The 13,067-nt window shown below is 42.7% G+C and overlaps 1 non-coding gene across 1 annotated transcript; it reads left to right on the top strand.

Moving 5' to 3' along the window:
* Positions 1 to 11,986: 11,986 nt before the first annotated feature.
* On the top strand, positions 11,987 to 12,061 carry Trnas-uga (transfer RNA serine (anticodon UGA)). The gene has a single exon. It is a non-coding gene; the product is annotated as a tRNA-Ser (tRNA).
* Positions 12,062 to 13,067: the final 1,006 nt, after the last annotated feature.

The following is a 13,067-nucleotide window of genomic DNA, read 5'->3' as shown; positions in this document are numbered from 1 at the left end:
TGAGGTGGGCTGAAATACGGCGGTCCGGACAAGTGAAAGGGCGGCCCTTGCGCAAAAGCCGAGACCATTAATCCCAGCAGCTATTTCAGCGCTGTTGCTATAATTTACTTTCGCACACTGGCCACCCAGGTAGCTGGTTAAATGTTCACCGACCAAATCTCTCCGGATCTGCCCAAATTTGGGAATCAGGCTCTCTCTGTCGTCATTGTTTCAGTGAAAGCCGTAGTGATACTGTCACAGCATAGTGTTCGCTACCTTTCACTATCGTATCTCTCGTACCAACGGCAAAGTATACATCGGACTTCCTCAAAGATAATCTGCAGTAATTTTTGTAATATCAAATTCTCTATAGTTATCTGTTTTCGTATAGGGTGTCTCACAGCATCAGTAAAACGTGATACAGCTAACAAAACGGTCCGTTATTCATGGATCTGCAAATGGGAGTGGACAAAAATATGGAAACACCAGAAATACGAAACATCACAAAGCTTGCTCGAATAGTCCACGGCTGTACTGCCGGTTCATAGTGTCCAACGGGCCCGGGTAGTACACCCGTGGACTGTTCGAGCAAAAAAAATGCCGGGAGAAGTTGAAGAATCACATCACAAAGCTTAATGCGGTGTAGGAAAAACCGTTGGCATTCTAAACAGCTGTAGTCGTTTCGGAATGGATACAGGTCCTTCATGGTTTTCAAGGGAACTTGAGAGGTGGCATGAGCCGCCTCTCATATTTCTATCTTACGATTTTCGTCTCTAATTGCATGCGGTGAAAAGCTGCTATTCCTTCACACGCGGACTTCCCACGCAGCGTCTCTCGTCACCTGTGTGGTCCGGTGACAGGCGGGCTCTGCGGATCTCGAGAGGGTTAAGCCGACGAGTGTGAGGGAGTCGAGTGAATGCTTTCCAGACGCCGACATTGTCGAGAGACACGCCAGCAGGGGCCTGAAGTAGCGGCTGGGCTAGAGGTTCCGTTACTTCGCAGAAACTTAGCGAAAACACTTTCTGGCGGGCTACCAGCGAGGCGTGGGAATGACTTGTGTACCCAGGCAGTTGTGGTGGGAAAATTCCCGCGCTTTCTGCAAAATAGTAACTGTGATTGGCTTGCTCAGGGCATAGCTCCGTGACGTAGCAAAATCAGCGCAGAAATTGGCGCCAAGAATCTCCATTGGTGGAATGGTAGTGCTCCGGCAATGGAGTGGAATTTTCCGCCGGTTTTCGAGTTGCTGATTGGAACGTTTAACCACGGCCACTGCCGTGGGGGCGGGAATGTTCTGTGTTCGGCCTGTATGGGTGCTCAGGGGTAGTCGGGTCTCGCCTTTCGGTCGAGGACGTCGAAGCAACCAGCCATCGCCTCCGGTACGCCAGGTCGTGTTCTGGCAGTTAAGAAGACAGTTTGGTAATGTATGTCCTCAGCACCGGCAGATAGGGATTTTCCTAGATGATAATCAGAGCTCAGCAGAGCGTGCCTGTTCGTCTTTTTCTAACTTTGTTCTGTCTTGAGTAGCAGCAATTAATGTTGGGTTAGCTGTGTGTCTCTCTTAAGATTTGAGTGGCAAGGAATTGGCTCCATATACCACTTCGTCACAAACCTCACAATCTAGTTTAGGGACAACGTCACCTTCACAGCGTTTGTTTGAGTATCCAATTTGAGCCAACTTGATGTATTATAAATGTTTCATGTGTTTTTGTTTACTATTTTGTGTTTAGTCTTAATAAATCATATTGTTATTTTGGACAGAACTTTCATTCTGTTAATCGGTAGAGCAACCCATCATTTCTCACTACGTTAATGAAACTTTCCTTTATTTAACTTATTTATCAAATTAAATTATTGCAGGTGCCAAACTCTTTTCTACTCCACTTGCAGGGTTGATTACAGTCAGTTCACGTGTATTTTTTAATTCATGTGCAACAGCAAAAGTCGGAGTCAGAATAGGGGGGGCTTAGAGCATCATTTACATATGTAGATTCTAGAATTTAGTGTTAAATACACTGCTTGCGCCGGCACCTCGCAAACTTTACACCATTATTACCGCAAAATAGTGCCAAGTTCAGTCGACAATGCTAGAGGTGTATAGCGATCACGCACCCTCTTCTCCAAAGTAGACAACGGACTCAATAAAGTTGAGAACTACTGACTGTGGTGGGCAGCGGACATGCGACTGTTCATCTTCGTGCTGACAAAACGACTCCTGAACGATGAGAGCTGTACGAACAGATACCCTGTCGTCTTGGAACACAGAATCACCATTGGGGAACCAAACATTGTACCGCAGGAAGGAACTGATCAGCCACATGGCAGTAATGCGACCCTACACAGTAAGCATGGGGCCCATGGAATACCACGATACGGCTGTCAAAGTCATCACCGAACCCGCGCCAAGTTTGACTTTTCGCACGTAACTCGGTCAGAAGTTGGAAACAACACAAAACAAAAATCATCCTAACAAATGACATTTTTCCACTGCTTCGTAATCCAGGTTTTATGACTGCGACACGGCGTTTTCCTGTTAACGGGTTTCGCCCGCCCTGAAATTCGCTGCTTATCCTCCCTTCATGTTGCTCGGGTGCTGACAGGGTTCGAGAGTGCGATATTCATTCTGCAGTGACATTTGCAGCTATCGTCCTCTTACTTTTCGTTACAATCGTCTGCAATGACCTCCCTTCACGATTACTCAACACACACTTTCGTCCACCTTGCGACTGATGTTTTTCGCTTAGCGTGTGTGCGGTATAAATCTTCGGTGCCCCAAACACTTAGGTTCCCTTGGTTGCGGAAGCACTCGAAGTACGAGCACCAAAAATCTGCTCACGTTCGAAATCTCTCAGCCCCTATATAGTGCACACACAACTAGATGTTAGACTATTCTGACCACTACTGACAATTGCAAGGTGTTGAGGACATTGCGCAGGTGCCATCCACGGTGAAGCACAACACCTCAGCTGGCACGCTAGGCTAGCAATTGTATTTGCGTTCAAGAACATTTCTCGCCACTCTGTGATATCGCATAAAACTTTATGCTGAACTTATATTGCTCGTGAAGAGTCCTGTAAAACCGTCTGTATCCTGTTATACTTTAATATTCAGAAACAGTTGTAAATACTCGGAACATGACCGTTGAAATGGATTATACTGATATAAGTAATGAAGCGAACTAATATTTTTCCTGACCTAATTTCCACTCGTTCTCCTGTAGGAGCAATTAGAGAACTCAGAGTTGTACTGACGATTGTATTTTCGTCAGGTACAACACACACCATCATATACCACACACTACACCACATATTCTTCACTGCTAGTATTGCTCCATCTTGCTTGTCTCAACCCTATGGTGTCGTTCTTGGCATGTTTTTATAACTTTTATTTTTAATAGATGCTGGATCAAATGTGAAACCTGATTTTGAAAATATTGGTGCACTCTTCCCTCCCGTTTACAGTGCTTAATATTCATTTTCAAGTTTGTACGTAAATCTTAAATGCAAAGTGCTTTCAATTACTTAGTCACTTTTAGGTTCTTGTCATTTATACGTTTTTTGTACAGCTCCTACTGTTCACCTTCATTCTTATGATAAGCTTTGACTTGTCGATATTCAAAATGACGGTTAATGCCTGTAAGAAGGATTGAGTCGGATACCTACAAGACCACAAGGTAAGGCATCACGTTCTTTGTGTTCCATTTGTTACAGGAGTGACGGACAGGCGAGGTGTATGCCACAAGGAAAGACGCCCTGGTGGACCAATACAGTCCACGAAGGATAGAATCGAGCGGGGATATACAGGTGAGGTAGTGGATTCAGTACCACATAACAAAGAGGTGGTTAACAAGGAGGCAGTAATGGTATCCCTGTCACCCCTTTGTTGTTGTCTTAAGCTGAGTTGGTAATTAATTTGCTGCTCTGTCATCTTTAAGTTCCTTGCAGATTCAGTGACAATCAGGGGGGAAGAGAGGAGGGGCAACGTTGTCTTAAGCGGATTGCATCCCCAGGCAAACGAGTGTAATTGAATATTCATTACTTAAAACTTCGAGACTTGTAGATAGTTTAATATAACTTGAAGAGCGAAAGACACTTTCAAAAGTTCTGAATGCTGGTGCATATCTGCCATTAAGTTTCCATTCACGGAAGATTTTTGATCACCCAGTGCTACTGACGTCATCTAGACAAACGTGGGCTATTAAAACCTATGTTCAATTGTAGGCACCAGGATTCATCATACATGCGTTTCAGACTGATAGAAGAGAGAATATAGCAAATGACTCCTCTGCATTTGACAATTGCAAGTTAACTAATGCCATAGTCTACAAGAATTCAGGATTCTATCCCTACTACAATTAACTACAACTGTCAGACGAAAATGTACGCAGTCTATCATTTGATATGTATTTGAAGTTCTGTGATTCTTACTGTGTGGGTGTTGAAGGGGAAGGATGTCTACTCAGAACACGGAAATTTAAGGAGATGGCACCAATCATCGCATCAGACTGTCCAAAACAGTATGAGACATTAAAGGAGGACTGATACTTGGACAAAGTGAATTTGAATCTTCAGCAAATTTCCCAGAATGCACTGCAGCATACGCTCTAGTTCTACATGGCTGTGTGATTAACAATTGCCCACTCACTGGTGTTTTGCCATACCCAGAGGTTTGGATAATGTCATCTCAAAGTGTGAGCATCATCATAGACATTCAAAATTTCTGTGATAATGACCACACATGGTTCACATTTAAAGATATCATATTCATAGAACTCAGAAGATGCTGGTGTAATAGAGACAATCGCAGCAAGCATTGTATCACTGAGGTCTGACAGAAATGTGAAATGTGCTAAAACATGGAGGAGCACAATGTGGTTAACTTGTTTCTTGCATGGAATTCACTGGAGTGATCCTGGTATTCCCTAAAAATATGTGGTGAAATCACTTCAGTTATTTGATTACACGAGTACCATCATCTACATCAAAGAGAAGGAGAAGATCAGGTGGATGCAGCAAATCTTCATGTATGCAGCTACTCAAAACATGGAATTCTAAGAATGCCCTGCTCTATCTAAACTCAAGAAGAAGAAGATGGGTCAACATAGTGTTGTGACTGCTTACGAAAAAGTAAAATTACTTTAAAGTTGGATGAGAAACAAATGAATTTTTACCTTACTTTCTGTGTACTTTTTAAATTTGTATCAGCCTGCTAACATTTTGATAGTTATATAGTACGCAACTTTGCCCAGATGCTGCGTCTGATTCTCCTCATGCCCAGGAGATATATTTCTAGACATGCCTGCTATATGTCCCTGGAAGCAAAAAATAGCTCTGAGCGCTATAGGACTTAACATCTGAGGTCATCAATCCCCTTGAACTTAGAACTACTTAAACCTAACTAACCTAAGGACATCACACACATCCATGTCCGAGGCTGGATTCGAACCTGCGACCGTAGCAGCAGCGCGGTTCCGGACTGAGGCGCCTAGAACCGCTCGGCCACAACGGCCGGCCTCTGGAAGCGGATGGCGTCACATGCCACCAGCTCCCATAACCAGTACATGCAGCATGGCAGACGAAATTCCATGCAACCAATACATATATTTTGTTATTCTCCATTTCACCGCCTTAATAGCAGTCATGTTGGAAACTAATGTCGTATGTTTGCCTTGCAGACATCTTTATACCAGTATATAAAATGGAATGGGCGTTAGGTTTTCTGTAAATAATAACAACAAAGACACATGCTAAAGAAATTTATTTATCAACCCACAGTTAGACACAATTCTTAATATACAATTTGATTCTTTTTCCATAACATTTATCCAATTAAGTTCTTGAGGTTCAATTTGGTTGTTCTGATACAGTTTAGTACGTTTGCTTAACTCTGATACAATTTGGTGCTTCAGATAAAATTTGGTTCTTTTTTCACAAGACTGATACAGTTTGGATTTTTTCACTTAATATTTTTCAATGAAGAGATACATTTTTGTTTACACATCATTAATATTACTAATACTAATAAATATGAATCAGAAAAAAGCTACATATCACCCAACACTAGCATTGGCTGAGCATTTACAATTTTTGGGGCACACAAGCTGGCTGAAAATATTCACAATGTTTTCGATGGGTAGCAATGGTTGAAAATATTCGTAATTTCTTATCGGCGGAATGGGGGTTAAATATGTCCACACTAGAAACTAATCAGACTTGGATGATCAGCATCAGGCGAGACTTAAAAACTATGCCTACTATTTACAAGTGTGTGAATTTCTTTCATTCTGTCAGCTGAATATATTTTAAACAATTTTTGGTCTATTTGAATACTAGTTTGCTGTACCATGTCCTGCAGCTACTGAGGAGCACTGTGAACACCACTGTACAGGCATTACAAGTAATCTTCAGTTGTGAGGGTCCTTGATGCCACATGATGCACAACCTCTGGGTGGCAACTCCCAATGCACATAGATTTTGGATCTAAAAAACACAGATTTCACAGTCGCCTTGTCTTTCATTGGGCCAATAACCTTCTTGTCTGTGGAACAAGAGCGCAAGGAACATTGTCCAGGTAGAAAGAAACAGCAAATGTATTAGCATGGCACCTCGTTACACAGTCCTTCACCCAGTAGATGAATCTATTGTATATATATGAAGCAATTTTCGATCAACGAAACGAATTTTCGCAAACTCGTAATGGAATAAGTACATGACGTTCTTAATCCCGACCATCAGACAACCGATATTCCATACATAGAAGCACTTGAAGACCTGCCAGTTGAGGAACAACTTGCGGATGCCCCTTCCTACGATGAATTTATTTCAGCACTGGCTAAGCTGAAAAATGACAAAACGGCAGGATTAGATAACTTGCCATCAGAGCTATATAAAAAGGGGGGGGCCAAACATCAAGAAACCATTGTTTTCTCTGATCTTAAGGATTTGGGAGCATGAAATGATTCCACAAGACTGGAAAGATGCTTGTATTTCCAAGATCTATAAAGGCAAGGGTAACATATCAGACTGCAGCTCCCACAGGGGCATTTCTCTTCTCTCAGCAGCGGGAAAAGTCCTTGCCCACATAATTAACGCCCGGTTAACACACTTTGCAGAAAAACTGCTACCAGAGACCCAGTGTGGCTTTCGCCCAAACAGAGGCACAGTGGATGCCATATTTGTTGTCAAACAAATGCAAGAGAAAAGCTTAGAGCAACATCGGCCTTTGTTCATGTGCTTTGTAGACCTGGAAAAAGCTTTTGATCGTGTCCCACGGGAAGCTCTCTGGATCATACTAAAGAAAACTGGGTGCCCTGACAAAACTGTCAGTTTGATTCGGCAGTTTCATGAAAACATGATGGCAAAAATCCACCATGAGGACAAGCTCTCAGAACAGTTTCCCGTGATATGTGGTGTAAAACAAGGCTGTGTTCTGGCTCCCACACTCTTCTCACTTTACTTCGCAGTTGTTATGAGAGACGCGACCAAAGCCTGTAGTAATCAAATTAGTCTCGACACAAGGACAGACAAAAGTGTCTTCAACATCTCTCGCCTCAGAACAAAAAGTCGCGTAACCAATCTATCCATCTTAGAGATTCTCTACGCGGATGATGTATGCATGATGGCTAATTCTTGCGAAACTCTTCAGACTTACATAAATCTGCTAAATGCCTCTTGCAGAAGATTTGGCTTAGCCATTAGCATCACTAAGACGCAAGTTCTCAAACAGCCACTTAGAGGTCTTAATGCAGATGACTCCAGTATTGAGATAAATAGCAAACCCTTGCAAAATGTGTCAAATTTCAAATACCTGGGAAGCCAAATTAGAAGTGACAACAGCCTGACAACGGAAATCGCAGCGCGTATAGCCAGCGCAGCCTCAGCCTTCGGTAAGCTTAATGACCGAGTATGGAAATCACATGATCTCAAACTACAAACAAAAATTTCAGTCTACAAAGCAGTAGTATTATCCACCTTACTCTATGCCTCGGAAACCTGGTGCTGTTACAAAGCTGACATTAAGAAGCTAGATAAATTTCATCTTCGATGTCTGAGATCAATTCTACGCATCAAATGGGAAGACCGTGTCCCAAACACGGAGATTTTGCGCCGCGTGAAACTGGCTGGTATTGAAGCTTTAATAATGAAACATCAACTGAGATGGAGTGGTCACATAGTACGCATGGATGACAGTAGGCTACCTAAAGCGGTGTTCTACTCGCAGCTCTCGTGCGGGAAGAGGAGGAAAGGTGGTCAACACCTGCGATATAAAGACACCATTAAACGCCACCTTGCAGCCTGTGGCATTCCAAGCAACCGTTGGGAGTAGCTAGCATTGCGCCGATCGGAGTGGCGATCAACTGTACATAAGAGCATCGAACAATTCGAGCAAAAGCGTCTAATGAACCTGGATGCTAAAAGAGAGCTCCGAAAATCTCAGCTCAAGCCTGTCTACACGTATACTAACAACTCTGCTGGTCAACTTCACTGTGCTTCATGCAACAGGATATTCAAAGCGAAATTCGGATTCGCGAGCCACATCCGAGCCTACCACAACAAGGACAGAGAAGACTGACGGAGTCGCTGTCGCCGGACACGGCGAGGAGGACATCATCATCACATGTGGAGTTTGGACAGGTCGAATATGCACATCCCCACATAGGCAGGTTTCATGAACTCTACCACAGTCACTGCTGTCTCCACAGCAACAAAATCCTTATTCAAGATAGAGACTGGTTTAAAATTTGGTGTGGTGGTGCATTTCCTTACACCCCAACGCCCATCCCACTGTATTCTAACAATAATTTCAGTGTTTTCTCACTATTTTCATTGTATTGCCAAAAATTGCGTTATTCATTAATTATAAAAAACCTAAATCCTTCTTCGTGGACGCCCTCATTTCGGTATTTAAAGAAATACACTCCTACAGCCAGTGTGATTGCTTGAAGGAGATAGTGCAGGTGGTTCTAAGCAGTTCCATCTCTTAGCTGAGACACTGCTGGAAGTTTGTATAATGCACGACGTACCTCTGCTCGTTCCCCAGCGTTGTCACCAACATGGACATGGAGCCTCCTGACAGAACTAGTTCCTGTGGACGTAGTGGCAAATCACTGTGTGCTTCACGCAAACTAATAGGGTATTTGAGGTCCGCCTCTACAACAGAGTCAGCCACCACACCATGGATATTTCCACCTACTCCAAAGCATTTGCCTTTACACAACCATCGAATCTCACTAAACGGTAGCGAATGTTGCATAGCATGCTCGTACAAGTTGTACACATTCAAGTACATGATGTTCATGTAACATCAGTTAGTAGTTCGATGTTGACTTTCGTTTTGTTGAGCATAGAATCCCAAGACAACCCAGGCGCTGCGTAATAAAACACGGCATGCAGAGCTTACACTCCAGTATTTATTAAAAACATCTGCAAGTAAACACACGTCTGTGTTCTTGTAGATTTTTCATACTCTCCTAAAGTGGAGACACGAAACTCCTGCCAAACATTCTTAGCTTGCACATACTCTCCATTGAATATGGCATCGCCTGTAAGATAACTGGTGAATGCAGTTGTGTCAGGATGTCGACTGCATTGAGTTTTCCCACACAATCCAGATACTCGTATGGGAAAATCCCCTTCCTTTCACAAAATGAAACTCGAGTGACGTTCACAGGCTCCTGAGGCAGAATTCCAAGTTTCTGGAGTGATGCGTGCATAAAATGTAATGAGTCCAGGAAGTGGAGCTTAATTCTTCTCGTTATTCATTTGGAGAATGAAATATATTTCTCAATGCTCTCATGTAAGACACTGACTTGATCCTTCTCCATACCAAAATAAGCCAAGTGTTCAACAAGAAAGTTAGCATCATACTCCCTCGAATTATGAAAAAATACAGAAATGCATCGTGGTAATTTGTACTTGACATTGCATATGTTATTGGCTGCACTGCACAACTTCCCTTTTAGATGACAAAGGTCCATATGAGCTGTTCCTGCTCTCTTTTTCTAATGGCTGTCCACAGATATAAGAGTCAACAGTCTTCTTGTACAAAACATCCTCCTCATTTGACTTCATCATGGGATTGCTAGTGCTGTAAAGCTTATTAACCACTCATGAAGAGTTTTTTGGTCCCAGTGACCAACCAAATCCCAGGATTATACCCAACATATGATTTGGGATGGCTGAGAATCAAATCATATGAATTTACAGCCTGATACACTGCCATATGTGGTACATGCTTTTCTGTGGATGTGGTACATAAGGCTGTAATGTTACCTTCATAGTGCGTCACAGGAGTGAGGAAGCACTCAAAGTCAATTTACACTGCATGAGGGCAATGCTCTTGACGGTGAGCATTCTTATGTTTTAAGATTTTGTTTTCCTCAATGGGCATGACAGCACATACCAGTTTCATCGTAGAGCAATCTACAACACGCTTTACTAATGTCACTTGAGGCACCTTCAGCAAGAACAGTTTTTACACCCACTTTCACGCAGTTAATATCAAAGGAATCCAGAGATATCTCTGATCCATATGTAGTGGTATCGTCTCCTTTGGAGAAGAACAACAGGTTTACATGCAGCTTTTGCTGACTGGGAAATTCACAGAAATGAATGGGTCTGACAACTTTGTTTGGAACTTTACCATCTTTATCTAGCTTGTTCTCCATCAGACTATCAACAAGAACCGATGTACCAGTATTCTGTGCCGCAAATTTAAGAACGTCCTGGATTGTAAGAGGGAACTCAATACCATGAAAGTTATAAAACCCCAAAACCGTTAACACCTCTGTTGTATTCGACATGTTTAATGCAGATGGAGATTGTGATTATAATTTATCTCACAATCCAGGGTTGACCATGCAAAACAATAACTCTTTTTACTATTTTGGAAATTAATGTGTGCCTACTTGTCAGCTATATCCTCAGGAAGCTTGATTAGCTGAACACCCCATTTATCGGATCAAACAGATGTGTGTCGATGTCAAGGTGTAGTACTCCTGTGAGTGCTTTCCCCAAGCCTCTAACTTCCAACACAGGAAACTTTACCTGTGTAGTAGTCGAGGTGGTATCATAAAACCACTTAATGACTGAGCTGTCCCACGAGACTACGCCATTTGTCTCCCAAATGTACGCAATGGAAGTTAGAGGCTTGGGGAAAGCGCTCAGATTAGTACTACACCTTGACATCCACAGCCTGGGGGATGTTTCCAGAATGAGATTTTCACTCTGCAGTGGAGTGTGCGCTGCTATGATACTTCTTGGCCGATTAAAACTGTGTGCCGGTCCGAGACTCGAACTCGGGACCTTTGCCTTTCACAGGAAAGTGCTCTACCAACTGAGCTACCCAAGCACGACTCACACCCCGCCCTCACAGCTTTACTTCTGCCAGTACCTCGTCTCCTACCTCCCAAACTTTACAGAAGCTCTCCTGCTAACCTTGCAGAACTAGCACTCCTGAAAGAAAAGATATTGCGGAGACATGGCTTAGCCACAGCCTGGGGGATGTTTCCGGAATGAGATTTTCCCTCTGCAGCGGAGTGTGCGCTGATATGAAACTTCCTGGGAGATTAAAACCGTGTGTTGGTCCGAGACTCGAACTCGGGACCTTTGCCTTTCGCTGGCAAGTGCTCTACCATCTGAGCTACCCAAGCACGACTCACGCCTGGTACTCACACCTCTACTTCTGCCAGTATCTCGTCTCCTACCTTCCAACCTTTACAGAAGCTCTCCTGCTTACCTTGCAGAACTAGCACTCCTGAAAGAAAGGATATTGCGGAGACATGGCTTAGCCACAGCCTGGGGGATGTTTCCAGAGTGAGATTTTCACTCTGCAGCGGAGTGTGCGCTGATATGAAATTTCCTGGCAGATTAAAACTGTGTGCCGGTCCGAGACTCGAACTCGGGACCTTTGCCTTTCGCGGGCAAGGTTAGCAGGAGAGCTTCTGTAAAGTTTGGGAGGTACTACACGAGATACTGGCAGAAGTAAAGCTGTGAGGGCGGGGTGTGAGTCGTGCTTGGGTAGCTCAGTTGGTAGAGCACTTGCCCGTGAAAGGCAAAGGTCCCGAGTTCGAGTCTCGGCCCGGCACACAGTTTTAAGCTGCCAGGAAGTTTTTGACAGCTTCATAATTTTTTTCATAGAATGTCACAGCACCTGTACCTTCCCAAATAAAATAAACAGCAGAAAAAGACGAGCTTTTTCAATCAAATAAAGGGATCCAAAAGCCTGTCTTCCACAAACTGATTAACTAAAGAATGTACTATTTAAATTTTATAAATAAAATATATATTCTCTGGAATGTAAAGGACATTGATTTAAATTTCATGTCGTGACATCCTTCCAATAGTTCAGCACAGACTGAGCAATTTATCCCACCAATTCGCTTTTTCTGGAGGTATGAAGGAACAGGAGTGAAGAGGAGTGGCAAAGGGGGAAGTGAGTGCTGGGGTCTTCCAAGAGAAGAAAGAGGGACCCTCCAATGGACTGGTGATTTCACCAAGGGGGGTAATTAATTGATCAATTAATTAATTAATTTGATAAAAATGTCTGTGCAGAATGGCCTTCGTCCCACTACTCTTGTTTACATATTCGTTTTGGATCCATATGCTCTCTCCATTTCGTTAACTCCTTCATCTTCTGTAAAGTTTCCTAGCTCATTCTGTCGTATATTTTCTCCAAGATATTTAAGTTTCCTTCCATGCTCTATTTTACCTATTTATGTTTCTATGTATTTTGAGGATTCTTTAATACTTGTGATGAATTTTGTTTTCTTTTCACCCGAAATTTTAAGACCTGTTCTTATATTTTTATATTGTTTTTCGATGCTATCACACTCACAGAGGCTAGATTCGACTCCGCCTACAATACCTCTGTGTTTATCTACTATTCCTTCTCAGTTATTAACAAGACAACAGAAACCACTTGCAGGATGTGCTTTTATGCGCGATTTTATTATCTTTTTCATTATCATGTAAATCATTATTTGGTAGGTTCTATAGATTATGGAATAAATGATATTTTGTATTCTCTATTATCTATTGATAGTTTAAAGATGCCTTCTGGTTGGTCTAAACCGGTAACGACAATTTAATATG

This window comes from Schistocerca serialis, chromosome 4 (genome assembly GCF_023864345.2).
Source record: "Schistocerca serialis cubense isolate TAMUIC-IGC-003099 chromosome 4, iqSchSeri2.2, whole genome shotgun sequence".
NCBI classification, from domain to species: Eukaryota; Metazoa; Arthropoda; class Insecta; order Orthoptera; family Acrididae; genus Schistocerca; species Schistocerca serialis.
The sequence above is the reverse complement of the archived record's forward strand: the minus strand, read 5'-3'. Positions and strand labels throughout refer to the sequence as shown.